Source organism: Choloepus didactylus, chromosome 5, assembly GCF_015220235.1.
Source record: "Choloepus didactylus isolate mChoDid1 chromosome 5, mChoDid1.pri, whole genome shotgun sequence".
Classification (NCBI taxonomy): Eukaryota; Metazoa; Chordata; class Mammalia; order Pilosa; family Megalonychidae; genus Choloepus; species Choloepus didactylus.
This window is the reverse complement of record NC_051311.1, coordinates 52,666,547-52,694,532: the sequence shown is the minus strand read 5'-3', so window position 1 is coordinate 52,694,532 and position 27,986 is coordinate 52,666,547. Positions and strand designations below refer to the sequence as shown.

General features: G+C 37.5%; 2 pseudogenes; both read right to left on the bottom strand.

The window, feature by feature from the left end:
* Positions 1-27,986, bottom strand: part of LOC119535298 — a 91,227-nt pseudogene that overhangs the window by 24,610 nt on the left and 38,631 nt on the right.
* On the bottom strand, positions 11,512-11,606 carry LOC119535583 (annotated as a pseudogene).

The window sequence follows — 27,986 nt, the reverse complement described above, 5'->3', positions numbered from 1 at the left end:
TTCCATGGAGATGTTGCTAATAACTTGATTAGATTTTTCCATGGAGGTGTAGTCCCAACCATTCAGTGTGGGTCTTGATTTAATCACTGGAGTCCTATAAAAGCTCAGGAACAGAAGGGCCTCAGAGCAGCTGCAGCTTAGAGAGACAGTTCAGAGAAGGCCATTTTGAAACGCAAGCTAGGAGCAAGCAGAAACCAGCCACGTGCCTTCTGAGCTAACAGAGGTTTTCCGGATGCTATTAGTGCTCTTCAGTTGATGCCTTTGTTTGGCCATTTTCATGGCCCTAAGACTGTAACTCTGTAACCAAATAAATCCCCTTCATAAAAGCCAATCCATTTCTGGTATTTTGCATAATGGCAGCATTACCAAACCAGAACAGATTTTAGTACCAGAGAAGTGGGGTGCTGCTGAGTTTGCAAATACCAAACATGTTGGAATGGCTTTTTTAATGGATAAGGGGAAGATTCTGGAAGAATTGTGAGGAGCTTGATTGAAAAGGCCTAGATTGCTTTGAAGTGACTGTAGAAATATGGACTCTAGAGATACTTCTAAGGAGGCCTTGAACAGAAATGTTGAATGTGTAATTGCAAACTAGAAGAAAGGCAATCCTTGTTTTAAAGTGGCAGAGAATTTGGGAAAATTGAGTCCTGGTGTCAGATGGAAGGCAGAATTTGAAACCAATGAGCTGGGATATTTAGCTGAGGAGATTTCCAGACTACTTGTGGAGGATGTAGCCTGGCTTCTCCTTGTAGCTTATAGTAAAATGCGACAGGACAGAGATAAGCTGATAAATGAACTCTTGGGTACAAAGAAACCAGAAACTGATAGTTTGGAAAATTCTGGGCTTCCAAAAAGTGAGACCCCAGAAGCTACAGCCCCATGTTAGGATTCAACCAAACATGGAACACGACTGCCATTTCAGTACAAGCCAGGATTGGAGATGGAGTTATCGGAAAGGATTTGTGGAAAGTCCTATTGTCTGACAGTTTTGACCTCTGTTTGCTTCACGCCAAGCCAACAAACTTTTTGTGAGATCTGTATAAACAGAACCACTGCCACTCTGGACTGGAGGGGATAGAGAAGGGAAAACTGAAGGAAGTACTTCTTCAAAGACAGGGCTGTGGAGGTTGAGGTCTGGAGTCAAGAGGTCTTGGGTAGGGAGACTGGAGTGGCCTAAGCATGTGGAAAGGGTGAGTTTGCCCCAGAGGCAGAGGGCAGGCATTCTGCCTCAATGCTCAGGAAGAGTGCTGCTACCCCAGGCCTCAGAGAGGGTGGAGCACATTCTGCGGGGATTGGGGAGAGCCTGGCCACCACCCTACTGTTCTGAAGGGGTTGAGCATGTGCCCTGGAGATGGAAGAGAGTCCAGGTGCTGCCCCAATGTCTGAGGAGGGTGGGGCTGAGAAGGTGGTCTCCCCAGTGCATGGATATGTTGGAGCACTCATCCCAGCATTTGGAGAGAAAAGGGCTGCCATGAAAGCCTTTGGAAAGCATTGGACTCCTGCTCTCTCAAGCCCCAAGGATGCAATGTTCTGTAAATTACTCTGAATCTGAAATCTAATGGAATTTGCCCTGCAGGTTTTAGGAACTGTTTTGGTCCTGTGAACCCTGTTTTCCTTTCAGTTTCTCCTATGTCAATGGGAATGTTTATCCTGTGGCTGTCCCTCCTTTAAATATTGGCAGCAGATAACTTGTTCTAGGTTTCAGAGGTCCAGAGCTAGAGGGGAATTTTGCCGTAGGACAGAGCATGCCTGTAACATTTTGATGAGATCTTGTACTTACCCGTGGTTACTGAAATGATTAAAGTTTCTGTGATATTGTGATGGGATAAATGTATTTTGTATATAGAAAGATCATGTCTTTTGGGGGTCCGGGGATGGAATGTGCCAGTTTGGATTATTATGTCCCCCTAAATGCCATGTTCTTTCATGCAATCTTGTGGGGGAAGATGTATTAGTGCTTACTAGGTTGGAATCTTTGGATTAGGTTGTTTCCATGGAGACATGACCCACCCAAATGTGGGTAATACATTGATTTGATTATTTCCATGGATGTGTGGCTATGCCCATTCAGCATGTGGCTTGATTAGTTTACCTGAGCACTATAAGAGCTCAGACAGAAGGAGCTCAGTGCCTTTTTGAAACACAACCTGGGAGCAAGCAGACACCAGCCACATGCCTTCTGAGCTAAGAGAGGTTTTCTGGATGCCAATAGCTTTTCTCCAGTGGAGGCATACTCATGTTTATGCCTTGGTTTGGACACTTTTATGGCTGTAGAACTGTAAATTTGTAACCAAATAAAACCCCTTTATAAAAGCAAATTCATTTCTGGTGTTTTTTATAACAGCAGCGTTAGTAAACTGGAACAGTACTCAAAAGCAAAATTATACGAAGAGTATCCTTAGTCCATTGTCTATCCATTATACATTATTCTCCCCACTCCCTAATCAATTTCATTAGTTTCAAGTATTGACTAAGTTTATAACATTTAGATCAGAGCCAACAACCTAACTCTTAGTTACCTACCTATTGTAGGGAGGGTTCATTATGGAGGAAAAAGAAACATGGAAAGGCTGGATTCAGATGAAACCAGAAAAGGAGAAATAGGTAGAAAATAGAGCCTCATAGTTTGTGGATTTAACATGGTTATTCGATAATTCCTAAATGACTCCTAAGTTGTATGACATGAAAATGTATGATTTTGCATAGATAGGAATGTGAAAATTTTGCTGTTCTCTACTTGGCTTTACAGATTCAGTAAGTCTCATAAATGATTTTCAAGTGTTTAATGTCCCCCAACAGAAAATAACTCTTCTTCAAGATGCCAAGGAAGAGAAAGTTAAGGGAATCTAGCCAAGATTTAGAAAATTGAAGATTTATGAGAGGAATGAATTCCTAAAATGGTGTTTAAAAATTAGGGAATTCATGAAGCTCTAAAAGATATGTGTGTACAATTCAACAAAATTCAACCATTGCCCATTAACAAGTCTCTGATTTTCAGAAGAATTGAGATACAACTCTCTACCTACAATAGATATTCATCACTTTGGATTTCCTTAGGACATAATAGACCCCTTGAAACTGTATGTAAAAATTGTGCTTTAAGGCATAATGAATCCCCTGAATTATATGTGAGTTTTGGGGCACTTTAGGGTGGCATGTTCATGGCTCTCATCTGCTTCTAAAAGGGTAACATGAGTCACAAAAGAAAAATAAAAAGCATTGTCCTACAGTTGAAAGTTGACAGATTTATTTACTTTAAAAAAATTTACATTTATTTTAGTATATAGTTTTTTATTTTAATTTTTATTCTAGTAACATAGGTATGACCCAAAATTTCCTCTTTTATACTACATTCACATTAATTAATACATTAATTCAGTGCTGTTAATTACATTCACAATGTTGTGCTACCATCACCACCATCCATTACCCAAACTTTTCAATTAACCAAAATAGAAATTCTGTACAATTTAAGCACTAACTCCCCATTCCTTACCCCCAACCCAGTCCCTGGAAACCTTTTTTGTATATTCTGACTCATAGAGTCAGATCCCAAAGCAATGAGATCATACATATTTGTCATTTTTTGTCTGGCGTATTTCACTCAATATGATGTCTCCAAGGTTCACCCATGTTGTCACATGAATCAGAACTTCATTCCTTTTTAATGATGAATAGTACTCCATTGTCTGTATATACCACTTGTGCTTATCCATTCATCAGTTGATGGACACATGGATTGTTTACATCCTATGGCAATTGTGAATAATGCCTCTATGAGCATTGGTGTGTGAATATGTGTTTGAGTCCCAGCTTTCAATTCTTTTGGGTATATCCTTGATAGAGGGATTGGTAATTGAAGAATTGCCAAACTGTCTTCCACAGCAGCTGCACCATTTTATATTCCCATCACCAGTGAATGACAGTTCCTATTCCTCCACCTCCTCACCAACACTTGTAATTTTCTGTTTTTTAGTAGTAGCCATTCTAGTGGGTATGAAGTTGTATCTCAATGTGGTTTTGATTTGCATTTCTCTAAGGGCTAATGATGTTGAGGATCATTTCATGTGCTTTAGGCCATTTGTATATCTTCTCTGAAGAGATGTCCATTCAACTTTTTTACCCATTTTTAAACTGGGATGTTTGTCTTCTATTGTGGTATTGTAGGATTTTAAAATATATTCTGAATATTAAACCCTTATTGAATATATAGTTTCCAAATATTTTCTCCTATGGGGTATGTTGTTTTTTCATTTTCATGATAAAGTCCTTTGATGCACAAGTTTTTAATTTTGATGAGCTCTCATTTATCTATTCCTTCTTTTGTTGCCTGTGTTTGTGTTTCACAAGAACAAGCCTCAAGATCAAGAACTTGACTTATTAAGTAAGGGGTTCCTAATTTCACATAGCATATATTCTGTCCAAGGTAAACAATCCATATCTGACACAATTAGGGGCTTGTGCTGGTTTGGATGTATTATGTCCCCCAAAATGGCATGTTGTTTACTGCAATCTTGAGGGAGCAGACATATTACTGTTGATTAGGTTGGAATCTTTGGATTAGGTTGTTTCCATGGAGATGTGACCCACCCAACTGTGGGTAATACATTTGACTAGATTATTTTCATGGAGGTATGGCCCCACCCATTCAGCATGGGTCTTGATTAGTTTACCTGAGCCCTATAAGAGCTCAGACAGAAGGAGCTAACTACTGCAGCTTAGATAGACATTTTGAAGATGGCCATTGAAAGCTGATGCTGACATTTTGGAGAATGCCATTTTGAAACACAACCTGGGAGCAAAGGAAGAAGATGCCAGCCATGTGCTTTACCAGACAACAGAGGTATTCCAGACACAATTGGCCATTCTTCAATGAAGGTATCCTACTGTTGATGCCTTGGCTTAGACACCTTTATGGCCTTAAGACTGTAACATTGTAACCAAATAAACCCTCTTTATAAAAGCCAGTCCATCTCTGGTATTTTGCATAATGGCAGCATTAGCAAACCAGAACAGGGTTGAATAACAGGGTTGAATAATTAGGGACTGATAAGGGTTTTAGGATGTTTTGTGTTATGATAATTGTTGAAAATTGAGAGTGGCGATGATTGCACAACTAAGTGAAGATAATGTGAGATACTGACAACTGTACTTTTGTGAATGCCTTAAAATCATGAAATGTGACTCCTCCAACTTTGTTATTCTTTTCAAGATGATTTTGACTTTTGGGGGCCACTTATTTCTCCAAATAAATTTGATGATTGGGTTTTCTATATCTTCATAGTAGGTTGTTAGAATTTTGTTTGGGATTGCATTGAGTCTGTAAAATCCTTTTGCTTAGAACTGATATCATATTTAGTCTTCCAATCCATGAGCACGGAACATCCTTCCATTATTTAGATCTTTGATCATTAGCTCCAGTAGGTTTGTTGTAGATTTTTTGGGACATTTTATATATAGGATCATGTCATCTACAAATAATGAAATTCTACTTCTTCCTTTTCATTTGGGTGCCTTTCAATTTATATTTCTTGCCTAATTGCTCTGATAGAACTTACAGTACAATGTTGAACACTGTTGTACAGCGCTGACAGTGGACATCCTTTTCTTGTTCATGATCTTAAAAGGAAAGCTTTCAGTCTTTCGCCACTGAGTATGATATTAGCAGTGAGTTTTTCACATATGATGTTTATCATGTTAAGGAAGTTTCCTTCTATTCCTATTTTTTGAAGTGTTTTATCAAGAAAGACCACTGGATTTTGTCAAATCTGTTTTCTGAGTCAATTAAGATGACCATGTGTTTTTTTTTCCTTCTTCTTCTTACTGTAGTATATTAATTAATTGATTTTCTTATGTGGAACCACTCTTGCATAACTGAAATAAATCCCACTTCATCATGGTGTATAATTCTCTTAATGTGCTGTTGAATTTGACTTGCAAGTATTTTGTTGAGGATTTCTGCATCTACATTCATAAGAGAAATTGGTTCTTAATTTTCTTTTCTTGTAGTACCTTTATCTGACTCTGGTATTAGGATGATGTTGGCCTCACAGAATAAGTAAGCTAGTGTTTCCATGTCTTCAATTTTTTAGAAGAATTTGAGCATTAATGATATAAATTCATGAAATGTTGAATAGAATTCACTTGTGAAGCCACCTAGCCCTGGGATTTTCTTTATTGGGAGGTGTGCTGGTTTGAATCTAATATGTACCCCCAGAAAAGCCATGTGCTTTTAATCCAATCCTGTGGGGACAGACCTGTTGTGGATGGGATCTTTTGATTAGATTATTTCCATGGAGATGTGACCCTGCCCATTCAAGGTGGGTCTTAATTTGTTTACTGGGGCCCTTAAGAGAGCCAACACAGATCCAGATGCTTGAAGATGCAGACAGAAAGACATTTGGAGATCCTAAGCTATGAGAGATGCTTAGAGAGAGACACTGAGAGGGAAAATGCCTAGAGACATTTTGGAGACCACCACTGAAACCAGAACCAGGAGAGAAGTTATGAGATGAAATCCAGAGTTTGCCCTGGAGAAGATAAGAGAGGACCTCCAGATACTTATTGACAAATGCCCTGGGAAAAACAAGCAAGGATACACAGTAGCAGAGAGAGAGAAGCTAAGACAGAAGTCCAGAGACATTTTGGAGAAAGCAACAGAAACCAGAAGCTAACCCCAGGAGAGGCCCAGCTGACTCTGGCCATGTGCCTTCCCATGCAACAGAGGAACCTCAGATGCCATCAGCCTTTCTTCAGAGAAGGTATACTCCTATTGATGCCTTAATTAAGACATTTTCATGGCATTAGAACTGTAAATTTGTGAACTAGTAAACCCCATTTCAAAAGCCAATCTATTTCTGGTATTTTGCATTCGGCAGCTTTAGCTAACTGGAACAGGAGGTTTTTGATGACTGATACAATCTCTTTACTTTTATTCAGTCTATTGAAGTCTTCTATTTCTTCTAGAGTCAGTGTAGTGTTGTTCATTTTTTTCTAGGAATTTATCTAATTCATCTAGGTTGTCTAATTTGTTGGTATACCACTGTTCATCATATCCTCTTACATTCCTTTTTATTTCTGTGGGGTCAGTAGTAATGTTGCCCCTCTCATTTCTGATTTTATTTATTTGCAAAATCTCTCTTTTTTTTTTCTTCTTCAGTCTTAGGATTTGTCAATTTTACTGATCTTTTCAAAGAGTCAACTTTTAGCTTTGTTAATGCTCTTTATTGTTGTGTGTGTGTGTGCGTGTGTTCTCTATTTCACTTATTTCTGCACTAGTGTTTGTTATTTCTTTCCTTCTGCTTGCTTTGGGTTTAGTTTGCTGTTTTTTCTAGTTCCTCCAAGTGTGAAGTTAGGTCTTTGGTTTTACCTCTTTATTCTTTTTTAATGTAAACACTTAGCAACATAATTTCCCTCACAGCCCTGCCTTCATGGCTTCCATAAGTTTTTTTTTTTTTTTATCTTCATTTTATTGAGATATATTCACATACCACGCAGTCATACAAAACAAATTGTACTTTCGATTGTTTACAGTACCATTACATAGTTGTACATTCATCACCTAAATCAATCCCTGACACCTTCATTAGCACACACACAAAAATAACAAGAATAATAATTAGAGTGAAAAAAAGCAATTGAAGTAAAAAAGAACACTGGGTACCTTTGTCTGTTTGTTTGCTTCCCCTACTTTTCTACACATCGATCCATAAACTAGACAAAGTGGAGTTTGGTCCTTATGGCATTCCCAATCCCACTGTCACCCCTCATAAGCTACATTTTTATACAACTGTCTTCGAGATTCATGGGTTCTGGGTTGTAGTTTAATAGTTTCAGGTATCCACCACCAGCTACCCCAATTCTTTAGAACCTAAAAAAGGTTGTCTAAAGTGTGCGTAAGAGTGCCCACCAGAGTGATCTCTCGGCTCGTTTTGGAATCTCTCTGCCACTGAAGCTTATTTCATTTCCTTTCACATCCCCCTTTTGGTCAAGAAGATGTTCTCTGTCCCATGATGCCGGGTCTACATTCCTCCCCGGGAGTCATATTCCACGTTGCCGGGGAGATTCACTCCCCTGGGTGTCTGATCCCACGTAGGGGGCAGGGCAGTGATTTCACCTTTCAAGTTGGCTTAGCCAGAGAGAGAGGGCCACATCTGAGCAACAAAGAGGCATTCGGGAGGAGGCTCTTAGGCACAACCATAGGGAGGCCTAGCCTCTCCTTTGCAGCAACCGTCTTCCCAAGGGTAAAACTTATGGTAGAGGGCTCAACCCATCAAACCACCAGTCCCCTATGTCTGTGGTCATGTTAGCAACCATCGAGGTGGGGTAGGCCAATACCCCTGCATTCTCCACAGGCTCCTCAAGGGGGCACTACATCTTTTTTTTTTCCTTGTTTTTCTTTTTTTTTTTTAACTTTCCTTTCTTTTTTAAATCAACTGTATGAAAAAAAAGTTAAAAAGAAAACAAACATACAATAAAAGAACATTTCAAAGAGACCATAACAAGGGAGTAAGAAAAAGACAACTAACCTAAGATAACTGCTTAACTTCCAACATGTTCCTACTTTACCCCAAGAAAGTTACATAATATAGCAACATTTATGTGAACTTGTTCCTACTATATCCATCAGAAATTAACAGACCATAGTCATTCCTGGGCATCCCCAGAACGTTAAATAGCTTATCTGTTCTTCTTGGATTATTGTTCCCCCTTCCTTAATTGCTCTCTACTGCTAGTTCCCCAACATTCCACATTATAAACCATTTGTTTTACATTTTTCAAAGTTCACATTAGTGGTAGCATATAATATTTCTCTTTTTGTGCCTGGCTTATTTCGCTCAGCATTATGTCTTCAAGGTTCATCCATGTTGTCATATGTTTCACGAGATCGTTCCTTCTTACTGCCGTGTAGTATTCCATCGTGTGTATATACCACATTTTATTTATCCACTCATCTGTTGAAGGACATTTGGGTTGTTTCCATCTCTTGGCAATTGTGAATAATGCTGCTATGAACATTGGCGTGCAGATATCTGTTCGTGTCACTGCTTTCCGACCTTCCGGGTATATACCGAGAAGTGCAATCGCTGGATCGAATGGTAACTCTATATCTAGTTTTCTAAGGAACTGCCAGACTGACTTCCAGAGTGGCTGAACCATTCTACAGTCCCACCAACAATGAATAAGAGTTCCAATTTCTCCACATCCCCTCCAGCATTTGTAGTTTCCTGTTTGTTTAATGGCAGCCATTCTAACCGGTGTTAGATGGTATCTCATGGTGGTCTTAATTTGCATCTCTCTAATAGCTAGTGAAGCTGAACATTTTTTCATGTGTTTCTTGGCCATTTGTATTTCCTCTTCAGAGAACTGTCTTTTCATATCTTTTGCCCATTTTATAATCGGGCTGTCTGTACTATTGTCATTGAGTTGTAGGATTTCTTTATATATGCAAGATATCAGTCTTTTGTCAGATACATGGTTTCCAAAAATTTTTTCCCATTGAATTGGCATCCATAAGTTTTGACATATTGTGTTCTTGTTTTCATTCCTCTCAAAATATTTACTGATTTCCATTGTAATTTCTTCTTTGACCCTTTGGTTGTTTAAAAGTGTGTTATCAATTGAAAGCTATACCAATTTACATATCAATACATAGCTTTTAGTTTATGAAATTCATGTAAATAGGTACTAAAGATAATATGAAAAATGCAATACGGTTCAACAAATGGTTTTCTATGAGGTTAAAAAAATTCTGATGATGAACTTTTGCTTCCAGATAGTATGCAGAAAACATCAAGCAACTTAAATTTTATTGCAATACAATAGTGCCAAAGCCATCAGAGCAATAAGGACACAAAGAAATCTATTAAATTAGCTAAATTCAGGGAAAAGAGGTGGAGAGAAAAATCTCACAGATGCTAAATACCCCCTGAGCTTCACTTATTGACCCCTAACTCCCTTCCCTCAAACCCTGGGCAACCACTAATCTTTGTACAGGCATATCTTGGAGATATTGAGGGTTTGGTTCCAAATCACTGAAATACAGTGAATATTGCAATAAAGTGAATAAAAGTGTTTTTGGTTTCCCAGTGAATATAAAAGTTATATTTATAATATACTGTAGTCTAGTAAGTGTGAAATACAATTATGTTTAAAAACAATGTACATACCTTAATTAAAAATACTTGGTTGCTAAAAAAATTGTCTTATTTAACTTTCATATACTTGTGTATTTTCCATTTCTATGCCTGTTATTAATTTCCAGTTTCATTCTGTTGTAGAGAGGAAGCTTTGTATAATTTAAATGTTTTTCAATTTGTTGTGACCCAACATATGCTCTATACTAGAGAACAATCCATGTGCACTTGAGAAGAATGTATGTCTTGCTGTTCGGGGGTGCAACATTCTATATATATCTGTTAACTCTAGTTCATTTATCATATTATTCAAGTTCTCTGTTTCCTTATTGATCTTCTGTCTAGATGTTCTGTCCATCTTGAGGATACAGTATTATTGTGTTTGCATTTATCCTTCTAGTTACCTTTACTGAAGATCTTCATTTCTTCACACCACTTGAAGCTACTCTCTCCTGTCTTTTCCTTTCAACCTGAAGAAATCCCTACAGTAATTCTTGTAGAGCAGATCTTTTGTTGACAAACTCTCTCCAGCTCTATCCATTTGTGAATATTTTAAACGCTCTCTCATTTTTGAAGGACAGTTTTGCTGGATAAAGAGTTTGGGGCAGGCAGTTTCTCTCTGTCAGTACTATTAATATCACACCACTGCCTTCTCACCTCCATTGTTTCTGATGAGCAATCGGCTTAATCTTATTGAGGATCCCTTGTATGTGATGAATCACTTTTCCTGCTTTCAGAATTTTCTTTTTATCTTTGGCATTTGACATACTGATTAGTATGTGTCTTGGAGTAGGTCTATTAGGGTTTATTCTGTTTGGAGTACATTGCATTTCTTTGACACATGTGTTTATGTCTTTCATAAGAGTTGTGCATTTTTGACCTTTATTTCCTCAAATACTCTTTTGACCCCTTCCCCTTTCTCTTCTCCTCTGAGACACCCATGATGCATATGTGTATATGCTACATGCTGTCTCTCATGTCCCAGAGGCACTACTCAATTTTTTTCTGTTATTTTCTTTACCTGTTCCTCTGACTAGATGATTTAAACTATCCTGTCTTCTAGTTTGCTGATTCTTCCTTCTATCTGGTCATATCTCATGTTGTATGCCTCCAGTGTATTTTTTTTTCTCTTTCAAATCTTTGCTATGTTGTTGGCAAATACTACCAGGATAAAAAAAAAAAATTGGTTTGCTTTATCTTCTAGTAGATAATCTTCTGGTTGCAATCAGCAGTGGAAGCAAGCAAATAGTTTATTGTTTGTCAGTAGATATTGGTGATGAATTAAGCATTTCTGATTTTAAAGTAATAAAGTGATAGTATGTGTTTCATATGCCATGCTAAAAGTAAACCAAATAAGTAAATTATAGTCTCCTCTAAAAGTATGGAACATTTTATGAATTTCCATGTCCTCCTTGCACAGGGGCCATGCTTATGTTCTCTGTATCATTCCAATTTTATTATATGTTGTACTGGTTTGTATATATTATGTCCTCCAGGAGAAGCCATATTCTTTAATGCAATCTTGTGGGGGCAGATGTATTAATGCTGATTAGGCTGGAATATTGGATTATGTTGTTTCCATGGAGATGTGACCTACCCAACTGTGACACCTTTGGTTAGGGTGTGACCTCTGATTGAATGTTTCCATGGAGGTGTGGCCCTGCCCTTTCAGTGTGGGCCTTGATTAGTTCACTGGAGCCCTATAAAAGCTCAGACAGAAAGAGCAAGCTTGCTACAGCCAAGAGAGACACTTTGAAGAACACACAGGAGCTGAGAGAGGAACTGAAACACAACCTAGGAGCAAACAGATACCAGCCGCTTGCCTTCCTAGCTAACAGAGGTTTTCTGGATGCCACTGGCCATCCTTCAGTGAAGGTACCTATTGTTGATGCCTTACCTTGGACACCTTATGGCCTTAAGGCGGTAACTTTGTAACCAAATAAACCCCCTTTATAAAAGCCAATCCATTTCTGGTATTTGGCACAACAGCAGCATTGGCAAACCAGAACATATGTGTTGTCAAATTGAGCCACCCTCAGTGTATTTTTAATCCCCATCATTGTGCCTTTAATCCCCATAATTTCTATGTTTCTTTTTACCCTTTATAATTCATCCTTTTGCTTACACATTGTCTTCTTAATATCTGTTAGCTCTACTTCCACCACTAGTTTATTTATATCCATATTTTCCCTCATCTCCTTGAATTGATTTAGATTTGTTTGAATTTCTTTGATTAGTTGTTCCAAATTCTGTGACTCCTCTGAAGTTTTAATTTGTTTCCTGGACTGAACCATATCTTCCTGTTCCTTATTATTGCTTACAATTTTTTGCTGATGCCTAGGCTCTGACTATTTTGATGTATTAACTCTGAAGGTCAATTTCTCCCTTTTGCCTAGGGTTTTATTATTGACTGGCTTTGTGTTAAGGCTCTTCTTTGATGCTTGGTCCAAGTTATTCTGGATCTTTAGAGTAGCCAATGTTAACTGTTCAGATTTTCTCATCTCTTCTTCACTTGATTCTTGCCCTGGATATGCAGGACAATTTTTCTCCAGGAGAAAGCTTCCTTTCATCTGTTCCTTCTCTGGGAATCCTATCTTTTCTGTTTGGGTTTTTTTTGTGTGTGAAGAATTTTCTCCCCAACTCTGTGATTCATTAAATTTCTCTCCCTTATTCAGTGTCCCTTTTTCAATACAATTTTCAGTTCTGGAACTTGTATTGTCTTACAGCAGTTCAGTTTTCCCACTTTATTTTTTCTGTGATGCTTCTCTCTTCAGTTGCTTCCCCATTTGGATATCCTGCCCCAGGGAGCCAGGCAGAACCAATCCAAAAAGATTTGTTCTGCATTTCAATGGTCCAGCAAACAGACACATGATGGAGTGTGTGTACCTCTTGCCAACATTTCTGCCATACTCTCTTTTCTTGCTGGGGGCCCTGTTGTATGTGGCACTTTTCAGCCACTTGTATTCTGCCCTGGGACTCTGCAAACTTGGGTCCCTGTGCCTGGATAAGCAAGTGGTTCTATCTCACTGATGTAACTATCCCTATGGTCTGAATTCATGCCAGTAGGGAACTGGGCCATGCTGCCTCTGTGCAACTCCCAAGTTGCATGGGATTGAGTGAGGGAGAGGGGTCCAAACTGGTGGGTCTGAGATGCAAATCTCCTACCTGATTTTGGTGTTTTTCTTTTACTTCAATTTAACATTTGTGGAGTCCTTCTCCAGTCTCTACTGTATTCCCAATAGCCAAGCAAGTGGAATTTGTCCTTTTATTAGTTGATTCTGAGGGCAGACTTTTCCAGGGGATATCTTATGTCACCATGTTGATGACTTTTCAGACTGTTTTTTATTATACTACTTTGGACCAAATTAATCACCTTCTTATACTTCTAAATCAAAGCACCGTGTCTTTCTTGGTCATACCATACAATTATTATATGAAAGAGGATATGAGGTAACTGGATCAAATTTGTTTTTTTGTTTTTTAAAGTCAGATTTGTTGAGATATAATTATCATAAAGAGTAAAATTCACTCTTTTTAGGTTCATAGATCTAGGAATTGTTTTTTCATTCCATTTTATTGAGATATATTCACATATTCTATAATCATTGTGCCAGTTTGAATGTATTGTGTCTCCCAAATGCTATTATCTTTGATGTAGTCTTGTGGGGCAGCCGTTTTGGTGCTGATTAGATTTGCTTGGAATGTGCCCCACCCAGATGTGGGTGATGACTCTGATGAGATATTCCCATGGAGGCATGGCCCCACCCATTCAGGATGGGCCTTGATCAGTGAAGCCATATAAATGAGCTGACTCAAAGAGAAGGAACTCAGTGCAGCTGTGAGTGATGTTTTGAAGAGGAGCAAGCTTGCTAGAGAGGAACATCCTGGGAGAAAGCCATTTTGAAACCAGAACTTTGGAGCAGACACCAGCCACATGCTTTCCCAGCTAACAGGTTTTCCAGACACCATTGACCTTCCTCCAGTGAAGGCACCCAATTACTGATGTGTTATCTTGGACACTTTATGGCCTTAAGACTGTAACTGTGTAGCCAAATAAACCCCCTTTTTATAAAAGCCAATCCATCTCTGGTGTTTTGCATTCCGCAGCATTAGCAAACTAGAACAATCATCCACAGTGTACAATCAGCTGTTCACAGTTCCATCATGTAGCTGTGCATTCATCACCAAAATCAGTATTTGAATATTTTCATTACTCCAAAAAAATTAAAATAAGAATAAAAATGTTAGTAAAGAAGAACACCCAAAGCATCCCATCCCATGACCCCCCACCCCCATTATTCATTTAATTTTTGTTCCTATTTTTCTACTTATCTGTCCATACACTGGATAGAGGGAATGTGAGCTACAAGATTTTCATAATCACACAGTCACACCATGTAAGCTACAAAGTTATTCAATCATCTTCAAAAATCAAGGCTACTGGATTGCAGTTCAACATTTTCAGGTATTCCTTCTAGCCATTCTAATATGCTAAAAACTAGAAAGGGATTAGATCTAGGAATTTTGACAAATTAAACAGCTGTGTAATGACAGTGTTGGATTTTACCTGAGCCCCATGCTCATACATAGCAGCGATGATTAAGAAATCCATTTGTGTTCTGGGCAAGGGCTTATTGCAAAGAACCCTCCTTCCCAATAAGACTTAGATAAGACTCAGGGATGCTCTCCTTATTTGCATATGACAAAGTCCAAACACAGACTGTTTTGGTTTGCTAATGCTGCCGTTATGCAAAATACCAGAAATGGATTGGCTTTTATAAAGGAAGTTCATTTGGTTACAAAGTTACAGTCTTAAGGCCATAAAGTGTCCAAGGTAAGTCATCAACAATAGGGTACCTTCACTGGAGAAAGGCCATTGGCATCCAGAAAACCTCTGTTAGCTGGGAAGGCATGTGGCTGACGTCTGCTTGCTTCCAGGTTGCATTTCAAAATGGCATTCTCCAAAATGTGTCAGCTTTCAACAGCCATCTTCAAAATGTGTCTCTCAGCTGCAGCTGCTCTGAAGTCCTGCTGTTTGTGAGCCCCTTTATAAGACTCCAGTGAACTAATCAAGGCCCAGGCTGAATGGGCAGGGCCACACCTCCATGGAAATTATCTAATCAGAGGTATCACTTATAGTTGGGCGGGTCACATCTCCATGGAAACAACCTAATCCAAAGGTTCCAATTTAATCAACACTAGTACAACTGCCCCCACAAGATTGCATCAAAGAACATGGCATTTTGAGGGACATGATACATCCAAACCAGCACACAGACACTTCAAGTTCCCATTCTTTGTCTCATAAATGATTAACTGAACTATTTTATCCCCTCTGAACAATCAGAGCAAAGTGCTTTTAACCAAACTTTTATTAAGCTTCTCTTCTTCCCCCAGGCCCCTGAACTTTGACTCACTCTCAGCCAGCCAGCAGACAAGACCTCCTGAAAAACTTCTCCAGAGAACACGCTGACATAAAGGTAAAACATTCTTTATCCAAACAGGCTACCTTGACTCTTTCATCCTGTTCATTCCACTTCCCTTCCCCATCTTTTTGTTTTTAATTTTTCTGTAGAAATTGACAGGATGATTCTAAAATGAATAGGAAATGAAAAAGGAATAGAGAAACAAAAACAATTTTGGAAAAGAAGAACAAAGTTGAAGGACTATTACTACTTGATTTTATGTTATTATGTTATAAAGCTACTATAATCAAGACAGATCTCCAGTTAGTAAAAGAGATCAGTGGAACAGAATACAGTCCATTAAATATGATAATTTAATGGAGAAAGGATAGTATTTTCAACAAATGATATTGAAACAACTGGACACCCATATGCAAAAATAAGAACCTCAACCCATACCTTCTAAGAAAAAATACAAGAAAAAAATTTTATGACCTTAGGTTAGGCAAAGATTGCTTAGGACATAAAAGCACAAACTGTAAAAGAAAAACTTTGATAAATTGGACTTCAACAAAATTTAAAACTGTTCTTTGAAAATCCCTGTTAAAAAAATGAAAGGACAAGTCACAGATTGGGATAAAACACATACCTGATAAAGGATATGCATGCAGCATATATAGCAAATGCTCACAACTAATTACTAAGAAAACAATTCAATTATAAAATTAGCAAAACATTTTAACAAACACTTCAAAGAAGAGACACAAATGGCAAAAAAAAAAAAGCACAAAGAAAATACTCAACATAATTAGTCACTAGGGAAATGCAAACTAAAACCACAATGAGATATCCCTATATCCTATTAGAATGACTAAAATAATAATAATAATAATGAAAATAAAAATAAATAACTGGCAATACCAGGACTAACAAGGATGCTAACTGGAATGTTGATACATTGTTGGTGGGAATGCAAAATGATACAACCACTTTGCAAAATAGTTTGGCAGTTCTTACAATGTTAAACACACTCCTGCCATGTCACCCAATAATATCTTTCCTATGTAATTACCCAAGTGAAATGAAAATATATGTCTAGACATAAACCTTTATGTGCATCCATATAACAGCCTTATTCATACTTACTGAAACCTGGAAACAGTCCAAATGTCTATCAGTTAGTGAATAGATAAACAAATTTGGGTACCTCCATAAAATGGAAAACTATTCAGCAAAAAAATGTACAAACTGATAAGTGCAACAACATGGCTGAATCTCAAAAGCACGATGCTAAGAGAGAGAAGCCAGATTACATACTGTGTGATTCTATTATATGACATTCATGAAAAGGAAAACTTATAAAGAGAGAAAAAAAGAAGAATATTTACCAGGCATTAAGGGAAGGGAATTGATTAAAAAAAAAAAAAAAGGCAAGCTTTTTGGTATGATAGGAAATATTCTGTATCTTTATTTCTGTGGTATTTGCTGTCAAATAAAAATCAACTCTGAACCTAGGTAAGGAGAGACTTTATTCGAAAGGTTATTGCAAGAAGGAAAGAAGGGACTTTCACAATAGAGAGAATGTCCCAACCATAAGATCTGCAAGTGTCTCAAAGTTTAAGCAGAAAGGGCCTTTTCTTTCATAGGGAAGAGTAAACACAGCTAGGGTGTGGGGAAGAAGAAAGACTTAAGAACAAAGATAAACTTTCTGAGAAGCCACCAGCATATTTCTCCTTGTTTCTCATTGGCCAAAATTAGGTTGCCTGCTCATTTCCAAACCAACTACAAAAAGTAGTACGGAATTAGACTTATGCTAATCAGGCCCATCCCTTAGGTTGAGATATATAGATGTATAGATCTAGATATACATACACATATACATATGTTAAAATTACAGATTCTTGAATCCTACCACAGACCTAGTAAATATATATCTATTTCTTTTTGCTAAACAGGTTGCTAGAACCAAATAAGATTCAAACAGTGGCACTTCACCACTAAATACTTCAAAGGCATCTCCTAAGAAAAAGGACTTCTCTTATAAACTGCTAATACCATTATCACACTTCAGTAAAATTTCATTTATTTCATAATCCAGTCAATATTCAAATTCCCCAATCATCCCAAAATTAATTTCTTTTATAGCTTTTTTCAAACCAGGATCCAATAGGTTCACACATTATATTATTTAAATAGATTAGATAAAGATGGATAGATAGATATAGATAAGAGAAAAAGATGAATGTCTGTCCCTTAGTCTCCTTTAATCTAGAACTATCACACATACTTTAAAAAAAAAAAAAATCACATTGACTTTTAGAATAAACCAGTTGTGAGGCGGGGCAAGATGGCAGACTGGTGAGCTGTAAGTTTTAGTTACTCCTCCAGGAAAGTAGGTAAAAAGCCAGGAACTGCGTGGACTGGACACCACAGAGCAATCTGTCTTTGGGCATACTTCATACAACACTCATGAAAACGTGGAACTGCTGAGATCAGCGAAATCTGTAAGTTTTTGCGGCCAGGGGACCCGCGCCCCTCCCTGCCAGGCTCAGTCCCGGGGGAGGAGGGGCTGTCAGCTCCGGGAAGGAGAAGGGAGAACTGCAGTGGCTGCTCTTATTGGAAACTCATTCTACTGATTCAAACTCCAACCATAGATAGACTGAGACCAGACACCAGAGACTCTGAGAGCAGCCAGCCCAGCAGAGAGGACACAGGCATAGAAAAAAACAACACGAAAAACTCCAAAATAAAAGCAGAGGATTTTTGGAGTTCTGGTGAACACAGAAAGGGGAAGGGCGGAGCTCAGGCCTTGAGGCGCATATGCAAATCCCGAAGCAAAGCTGATCTCTCTGCCCTGTGGACCTTTCCTTAATGGCCCTGGTTGCTTTGTCTATTAGCATTTCAATAACCCATTAGATCTCTGAGGTGGGCCGTTTTTTTTTTTGTTTTGTTTTGTTTTTTGTTTTTTTTTTGTTTTTTTTTTTGTTTTTTTAAATCCTTTTTTCTTTTTCTAAAACAATTACTCTAAGAAGCCCAATACAGAAAGCTTCAAAGAATTGCAATTTGGGCACGTCAAGTCAAGAGCAGAACTAAGAGAGCTCTGAGACAAAAGGCAATAATCCAGTGGCTGAGAAAATTCACTAAACAACACAACTTCCCAAGAAAACGGGGGTGTCTGCTCACAGCCACCATCCTGGTGGACAGGAAACACTCCTGCCCATCGCCAGCCCCATAGCCCAGAGCTGCCCCAGACAACCCAGTGTGACGGAAGTGCTTCAAATAACAGGCACACACCACAAAACTGGGCGTGGACATTAGCCTTCCCTGCAACCTCAGCTGAATGTCCCAGAGCTGGGAAGGTGGAGCAGTGTGAATTAACAAAGCCCCATTCAGCCATCATTTGAGCAGACTGGGAGCCTCCCTACACAGCCCAGCAGCCCAGAACTGCCCTGGGGGGACGGCACTCACCTGTGACATAGCACAGTCATCCCTCAACAGAGGACCCGGGGTGCACGGCCTGGAAGAGGGGCCCACTTGCAAGTCTCAGGAGCCATACGCCAATACCAAAGACTTGCGGGTCAGTGGCAGAGACAAACTGTGGCAGGACTGAACTGAAGGATTAGACTATTGCAGCAGCTTTAAAACTCTAGGATCATCAGGGAGATTTGATTGTTAGGGCCACCCCCCCTCCCCGACTGTCCAGAAACACGCCCCACATACAGGGCAGGCAACACCAACTACACACGCAAGCTTGGTACACCAATTGGGCCCCACAAGACTCACTCCCCCACTCACCAAAAAGGCTAAGCAGGGGAGAACTGGCTTGTGGAGAAGAGGTGGCTCGTGGACGCCACCTGCTGGTTAGTTAGAGAAAGTGTACTCCACGAAGCTGTAGATCTGATAAATTAGAGATAAGGACTTCAATAGGTCTACAAACCCTAAAAGAACCCTATCAAGTTCAGCAAATGCCACGAGGCCAAAAACAACAGAAAATTATAAAGCATATGAAAAAACCAGACGATATGGATAACCCAAGCCCAAGCACCCAAATCAAAAGACCAGAAGAGACACAGCACCTAGAGCAGCTACTCAAAGAACTAAAGATGAACAATGAGACCATAGTACGGGATATGAAGGAAATCAAGAAGACCCTAGAAGAGCATAAAGAAGACATTGCAAGACTAAATAAAAAAATGGATGATCTTACGGAAATTAAAGAAACTGTTGACCAAATTAAAAAGATTCTGGACACTCATAGTACAAGACTAGAGGAAGTTGAACAACGAATCAGTAACCTGGAAGATGACAGAATGGAAAATGAAAGCATAAAAGAAAGAATGGGGAAAAAAATTGAAAAACTCGAAATGGACCTCAGGGATATGATAGATAATATGAAACGTCCGAATATAAGACTCATTGGTGTCCCAGAAGGGGAAGAAAAGGGTAAAGGTCTAGGAAGAGTATTCAAAGAAATTGTTGGGGAAAACTTCCCAAATCTTCTAAACAACATAAATACACAAATCATAAATGCTCAGCGAACTCCAAATAGAATAAATCCAAAAAAACCCACTCCGAGACATATACTGATCACACTGTCAAACATAGAAGAGAAGGAGCAAGTTCTGAAAGCATCAAGAGAAAAGCAATTCACCACATACAAAGGAAACAGCATAAGACTAAGTAGTGACTACTCAGCAGCCACCATGGAGGCCAGAAGGCAGTGGCACGATATATTTAAAATTCTGAGTGAGAGGAATTTCCAGCCAAGAATACTTTATCCAGCAAAGCTCTCCTTCAAATTTGAGGGAGAGCTTAAATTTTTCACAGACAAACAAATGCTGAGAGAATTTGCTAACAAGAGACCTGCCCTACTGGAGATACTAAAGGGAGCCCTACAGACAGAGAAACAAAGACAGGACAGAGAGACTTGGAGAAAGGTTCAGTACTAAAGAGATTCGGTATGGGTACAATAAAGGATATTAATAGAGAGAGGGAAAAATATGGCAAACATAAACCAAAGGATAAGATGGCCGATTCAAGAAATGCCTTCACGGTTTTAACGTTGAATGTAAATGGATTAAACTCCCCAATTAAAAGATATAGATTCGCAGAATGGATCAAAAAAAATGAACCATCAATATGTTGCATACAAGAGACTCATCTTAGACACAGGGACACAAAGAAACTGAAAGTGAAAGGATGGAAAAAAATATTTCATGCAAGCTACAGCCAAAAGAAAGCAGGTGTAGCAATATTAATCTCAGATAAAATAGACTTCAAATGCAGGGATGTTTTGAGAGACAAAGAAGGCCACTACATACTAATAAAAGGGGCAATTCAGCAAGAAGAAATAACAATCGTAAATGTCTATGCACCCAATCAAGGTGCCACAAAATACATGAGAGAAACACTGGAAAAACTAAAGGAAGCAATTGATGTTTCCACAATAATTGTGGGAGACTTCAACACATCACTCTCTCCTATAGATAGATCAACCAGACAGAAAACCAATACGGAAATTGAAAACCTAAACAATCTGATAAATGAATTAGATTTAACAGACATCTACAGGACATTACATCCCAAATCACCAGGATACACATACTTTTCTAGTGCTCACGGAACTTTCTCCAGAATAGATCATATGCTGGGACATAAAACAAGCCTCAATAAATTTAAAAAGATTGAAATTATTCAAAGCACATTCTCTGACCACAATGGAATACAATTAGAAGTCAATAACCATCAGAGACTTAGAAAATTCACAAATACCTGGAGGTTAAACAACACACTCCTAAACAATCAGTGGGTTAAAGAAGAAATAGCAAGAGAAATTGCTAAATATATAGAGACGAATGAAAATGAGAACACAACATACCAAAACCTATGGGATGCAGCAAAGCAGTGCTAAGGGGGAAATTTATAGCACTAAACGCATATATTAAAAAGGAAGAAAGAGCCAAAATCAAAGAACTAATGGATCAACTGAAGAAGCTAGAAAATGAACAGCAAACCAATCCTAAACCAAGTAGAAGAAAAGAAATAACAAGGATTAAAGCAGAAATAAATGACATAGAGAACAAAAAAACAATAGAGAGGATAAATATCACCAAAAGTTGGTTCTTTGAGAAGATCAACAAGATTGACAAGCCCCTAGCTAGACTGACAAAATCAAAAAGAGAGAAGACCCATATAAACAAAATAATGAATGAAAAAGGTGACATAACTGCAGATCCTGAAGAAATTAAAAAAATTATAAGAGGATATTATGAACAACTGTATGGCAACAAACTGGATAATGTAGAAGAAATGGACAATTTCCTGGAAACATATGAACAACCTAGACTGACCAGAGAAGAAATAGAAGACCTCAACCAACCCATCACAAGCAAAGAGATCCAATCAGTCATCAAAAATCTTCCCACAAATAAATGCCCAGGGCCAGATGGCTTCACAGGGGAATTCTACCAAACTTTCCAGAAAGAACTGACACCAATCTTACTCAAACTCTTTCAAAACATTGAAAAAAATGGAACACTACCTAACTCATTTTATGAAGCTAACATCAATCTAATACCAAAACCAGGCAAAGATGCTACAAAAAAGGAAAACTACCGGCCAATCTCCCTAATGAATATAGATGCAAAAATCCTCAACAAAATACTTGCAAATCGAATCCAAAGACACATTAAAAAAATCATACACCATGACCAAGTGGGGTTCATTCCAGGCATGCAAGGATGGTTCAACATAAGAAAAACAATCAATGTATTACAACACATTAAAAACTCGAAAGGGAAAAATCAATTGATCATCTCAATAGATGCTGAAAAAGCATTTGACAAAATCCAACATCCCTTTTTGATAAAAACACTTCAAAAGGTAGGAATTGAAGGAAACTTCCTCAACATGATAAAGAGCATATATGAAAAACCCACAGCCAGCATAGTACTCAATGGTGAGAGACTGAAAGCCTTCCCTCTAAGATCAGGAACAAGACAAGGATGCCCGCTGTCACCACTGTTATTCAACATTGTGCTGGAAGTGCTAGCCAGGGCAATCCGGCAAGACAAAGAAATAAAAGGCATCCAAATTGGAAAAGAAGAAGTAAAACTGTCATTGTTTGCAGATGATATGATCTTATATCTAGAAAACCCTGAGAAATCAACAATACACCTACTAGAGCTAATAAACAAATTTAGCAAAGTAGCGGGATACAAGATTAAGGCACATAAGTCAGTAATGTTTCTATATGCTAGAAATGAACAAACTGAAGAGACACTCAAGAAAAAGATACCATTTTCAACAGCAACTAAAAAAATCAAGTACCTAGGAATAAACTTAACCAAAGATGTAAAAGACCTATACAAAGAAAACTACATAACTCTACTAAAAGAAATAGAAGGGGACCTTAAAAGATGGAAAAATATTCCATGTTCATGGATAGGAAGGCTAAATGTCATTAAGATGTCAATTCTACCCAAACTCATCTACAGATTCAATGCAATCCCAATCAAAATTCCAACAACCTACTTTGCAGACTTGGAAAAGCTAGTTATCAAATTTATTTGGAAAGGGAAGATGCCTCGAATTGCTAAAGACACTCTAAAAAAGAAAAACGAAGTGGGAGGACTTACACTCCCTGACTTTGAAGCTTATTATAAAGCCACAGTTGCCAAAACAGCATGGTACTGGCACAAAGATAGACATATAGATCAATGGAATCGAATTGAGAATTCAGAGATAGACCCTCAGATCTATGGCCGACTGATCTTTGATAAGGCCCCCAAAGTCACCGAACTGAGCCATAATGGTCTTTTCAACAAATGGGGCTGGGAGAGTTGGATATCCATATCCAAAAGAATGAAAGAGGACCCCTACCTCACCCCCTACACAAAAATTAACTCAAAATGGACCAAAGATCTCAATATAAAAGAAAGTACCATAAAACTCCTAGAAGATAATGTAGGAAAACATCTTCAAGACCTTGTATTAGGAGGCCACTTCCTAGACTTTACACCCAAAGCACAAGCAACAAAAGAGAAAATAGATAAATGGCAACTCCTCAAGCTTAGAAGTTTCTGCACCTCAAAGGAATTTCTCAAAAAGGTAGAGAGGCAGCCAACTCAATGGGAAAAAATTTTTGGAAACCATGTATCTGACAAAAGACTGATATCTTGCATATACAAAGAAATCCTACAACTCAATGACAATAGTACAGACAGCCCAATTATAAAATGGGCAAAAGATATGAAAAGACAGTTCTCTGAAGAGGAAATACAAATGGCCAAGAAACACATGAAAAAATGTTCAGCTTCACTAGCTATTAGAGAGATGCAAATTAAGACCACATTGAGATACCATCTAACACCGGTTAGAATGGCTGCCATTAAACAAACAGGAAACTACAAATGCTGGAGGGGATGTGGAGAAATTGGAACTCTTATTCATTGTTGGTGGGACTGTATAATGGTTCAGCCACTCTGGAAGTCAGTCTGGCAGTTCCTTAGAAAACTAGCTATAGAGCTACCATTCGATCCAGCAATTGCACTTCTTGGTATATACCCGGAAGATCGGAAAGCAGTGACACGAACAGATATCTGCACGCCAATGTTCATAGCAGCATTATTCACAATTGCCAAGAGATGGAAACAACCCAAATGTCCTTCAACAGATGAGTGGATAAATAAAATGTGGTATATACACACGATGGAATACTACGCGGCAGTAAGAAGGAACGATCTGGTGAAACATATGACAACATGGATGAACCTTGAAGACATAATGCTGAGCGAAATAAGCCAGGCACAAAAAGAGAAATATTATATGCTACCACTAATGTGAACTTTGAAAAATGTAAAACAAATGGTTTATAATGTAGAATGTAGCGGAACTAGCAGTAGAGAGCAATTAAGGAAGGGGGAACAATAATCCAAGAAGAACAGATAAGCTATTTAACGTTCTGGGGATGCCCAGAAATGGCTATGGTCTGTTAATTTCTGATGGATGTAGTAGGAACAAGTTCACTGAAATGTTGCTATATTATGTAACTTTATTGGGGTAAAGTAGGAACATGTTGGAAGTTAAGCAGTTATCTTAGGTTAGTTGTCTTTTTCTTACTCCCTTGTTATGGTCTCTTTGAAATGTTCTTTTATTGTATGTTTGTTTTCTTTTTAACTTTTTTTTTCATACAGTTGATTTAAAAAAAGAAGGGAAAGTTAAAAAAAAAAAGAAAAAAAAAAAAGAAAAAAGACAAACAAGGAAAAAAAAAAAATAGAATAAACCAGTTGTCTTATGAATATCCCACTTTAGGGATTTGTCTGATTAAGATACTCTTTGCTTATACCGCATAGTTGAAAAAACGGTTGCCAGAGCTCCTTAAATCAAGGGCGCTTTCAAGAGAGGAAAAGGAAAGAATAGATGCTGTCAGCTGCATCTGCCTCTTTCATCAGGAACAAAAAAGTTTTCCCAATATGCTCTAACAATCTTTTGCTTATGTCGCATCAGCCAGAACTGACTGCACGGAAGACTGAGAAAGTCAGTATTTGGCTGTCCCAGTCTCTGTGGTGGAGACTGTCATGAACAATATTTGTTACAAAAATCACAGCTGAAATCAACACTCAACTATTGTGTTCCTTGGGGAATTAAGCTCAGTTCTGTGGCTCCCATTCAGGAGGAGGGCAATCTGGTGTCACTTTCTTTTGTGATCTAAATGTTTAAACTCTACCAGTGCTTAAAGCTTCTGTTTTCTTTACCGATGTACTTCATTTGAAATTTTCCTAAAAGGAAACTAATCCTTATCATAGGCAAGTTTAATTTGTTGGACAAAGATTCTGGGCTCAGCTCCACATATTTCTGTCACTTCACAGTACTACTCCTCTTTGCTGTCCTGTGGACAAATTCAAAAAATATATTTTATAATTAAATTTTTTTATAAAAATCATAAAACAGGAAAAACAAAAGTATAAAGATAGAAGAGTAGGGTAGTGTAGTAACCGGACATAGTCTCCCATGTTTCATTCAGATAACAAAATTTAATGCAAACAGTTTCTGAGAACTCTAGGGAAAGGAAATGGTGATCAAAATGGTCATATATTTGACACCAATACTCATTTATTAAATTTTTAATAAAAATAAATACCAGACATATTTTTATAAAATAGTAGAAATACTATAATCCATAAGCTATCCTTTTATTTGTCCCACCTCCCACCTTCATGAAATGACTATACAACCAAATGATGAGAATTCTATACCTACCACCTCCATTTTCTTTAACTGCTTTTTTTCTTTATCTACAGTGTGAATTTATTTGGAATTTAGATCTCACATGACATCATATACTAAAATCATTCCAGATTGAATAAAAATTAATGTATAGAATGTATCATAAAGAACAGCAATTTAAAAGATTTAATCCTGATGCATGAGTAAACAAACACATCAATGGTACATAATATAAACTATAGCAGTAGATCCAAATGTATATGGGAATTTAATATAGGGAAAAGGCAACATATCAGAACAGTAGGGAAAAAATTTGATGTATAATAAATGGTGTTAGGAAGCTGGGAAGCCATCTGGAAAAAAATTAAGTTGGCTCTCTACCTCATTCCTTCTGCCAAAATAAACTTTACATGGCCTAAAAATTTAAATACAAAAATGAAATCTTAAAAGTAGTAAGAAAAAACATAAATTCACCTCAGTATATGTTTAAACAAACTGTAAATCCTGGAAACTATGAAGGAAGAGATTGATGAGTTGGACTACATAAACATTTAAATTTTCTGTATGGCCAAGAATACTGCAAACAAACACAAAAGACAAACTGGGAAAAAAAATCATTGTAACACATTTGGCAAAATATTAATTTTCTTAATATATGAAACATTCTTAATAAACAATTGCTTTGATCCAGCAATTCCAATTCTAGAAATTTAACCCATTTTTATTCTTGCATATGCATACAAAAACATATTCACAAAACTGTTCATTGCAGCATTATTTGTAACACAGTAGCCTGGAGGTAACATAGCTTTCCATCATCCTGAGATGTTCATTGGAACACAGTGAAGCTATTTTTAAAACTGGGTTCCATCTATGCATGCTATTGACTTGAAAAGATCTCCTAAATATATCCATAAAAGAAATAAAGGGCAGAAGAGAGTCTGTATAATGCTACAATTGTTTAAACACTATATGCTGCATGTGCATGGAAACTTTCTGAAAGAACACTTCAGACCTATTGGTGTATCTGGAGATCGGGGTTGGAAAGGAATCTTACTCTTCATTCTTTATTTTTGCACCATTTGACACTTTTGAAGGAGCATATAAGATATGGGCATGTATTTCTTTTCAAATAACAAAGAATTTATGTACAAAAATAAATGAATAGTTACCAAACAGCTGAAGGTGAAAGACTCTAAGATTAAAAACAACAAAAACAATTAGGAGAGAAAAGATTGATCAATTTGACAACATGGAATTAAAACATCTATATTATAAAATATAAAATTTAATTGCAGAGAAAACTGTACATAAGAAATATGACAAAGTGTTTACATTTTAACTAAATTATTAACTCAAATAAAACAACATGATCAACACTAAGACCCCAACAGATAAATGCTCAAAAGACATAAATAAAGAATTCATAAAAGCACGCTGCCAATTTTCCTTCATAGCATTTAGCATGATTTTGGTTATATAGGTCTTGTGTGGCTATTTGTATGTCTATCTCCCTCATGAACCTATAAAATCCATGAGGGCAGAGAGTAAGTCTGTTTTGTTCACTAAGACAGCCTCAGCAATTAGCACACTGCTTGACACACTGCAGGCACACAAAAAATATTTGTTGTATTAACTGGTTGATAGGTGGAATACCAAAACCTTGAAATATGCTCATACTTAAGAGTAATCTAATTTAAAAATAAAAGTATGAAATACTTAAGAGTAATCTAAGTTTAAAAATAAAAGTATAAAATAACAAAGATTTCCTATGTGATAATATTTAATGCTAGCATATATAAAGGGATACCTGCCCTCCCATACATGCAGGTAAAACTTCACATTTATGAAAGCAATTTTGTAGGTTGAATCCTTAAAAATCTATCAGAAAATCCTGTTGATCAAAGAAAGCTAAGTTTATTAGACTTACTGGAGTAAGGGATAATATCAACAGTCAGAGTCTCAGTAGGGTCTCAAAATGGGAAATTAAAATAGGACATCTCTAGTATTTTAGTGCTTAGGCTGGGTAATTTTTAAGGCAGGCCTTACATGACAGGGAACTCTTGGGAATTGGACACAGTTTATGGCATCATAACTTTGGACTGCTGGGCACATCCAGGCAAGTGAGTCTTCTTTCTATGGTGTTAATAGTAATAAATAAATAATTTGCTGATTCATAAGATATTTCTTGTAGCAAGCAGTTATTTTGACTTGGTCT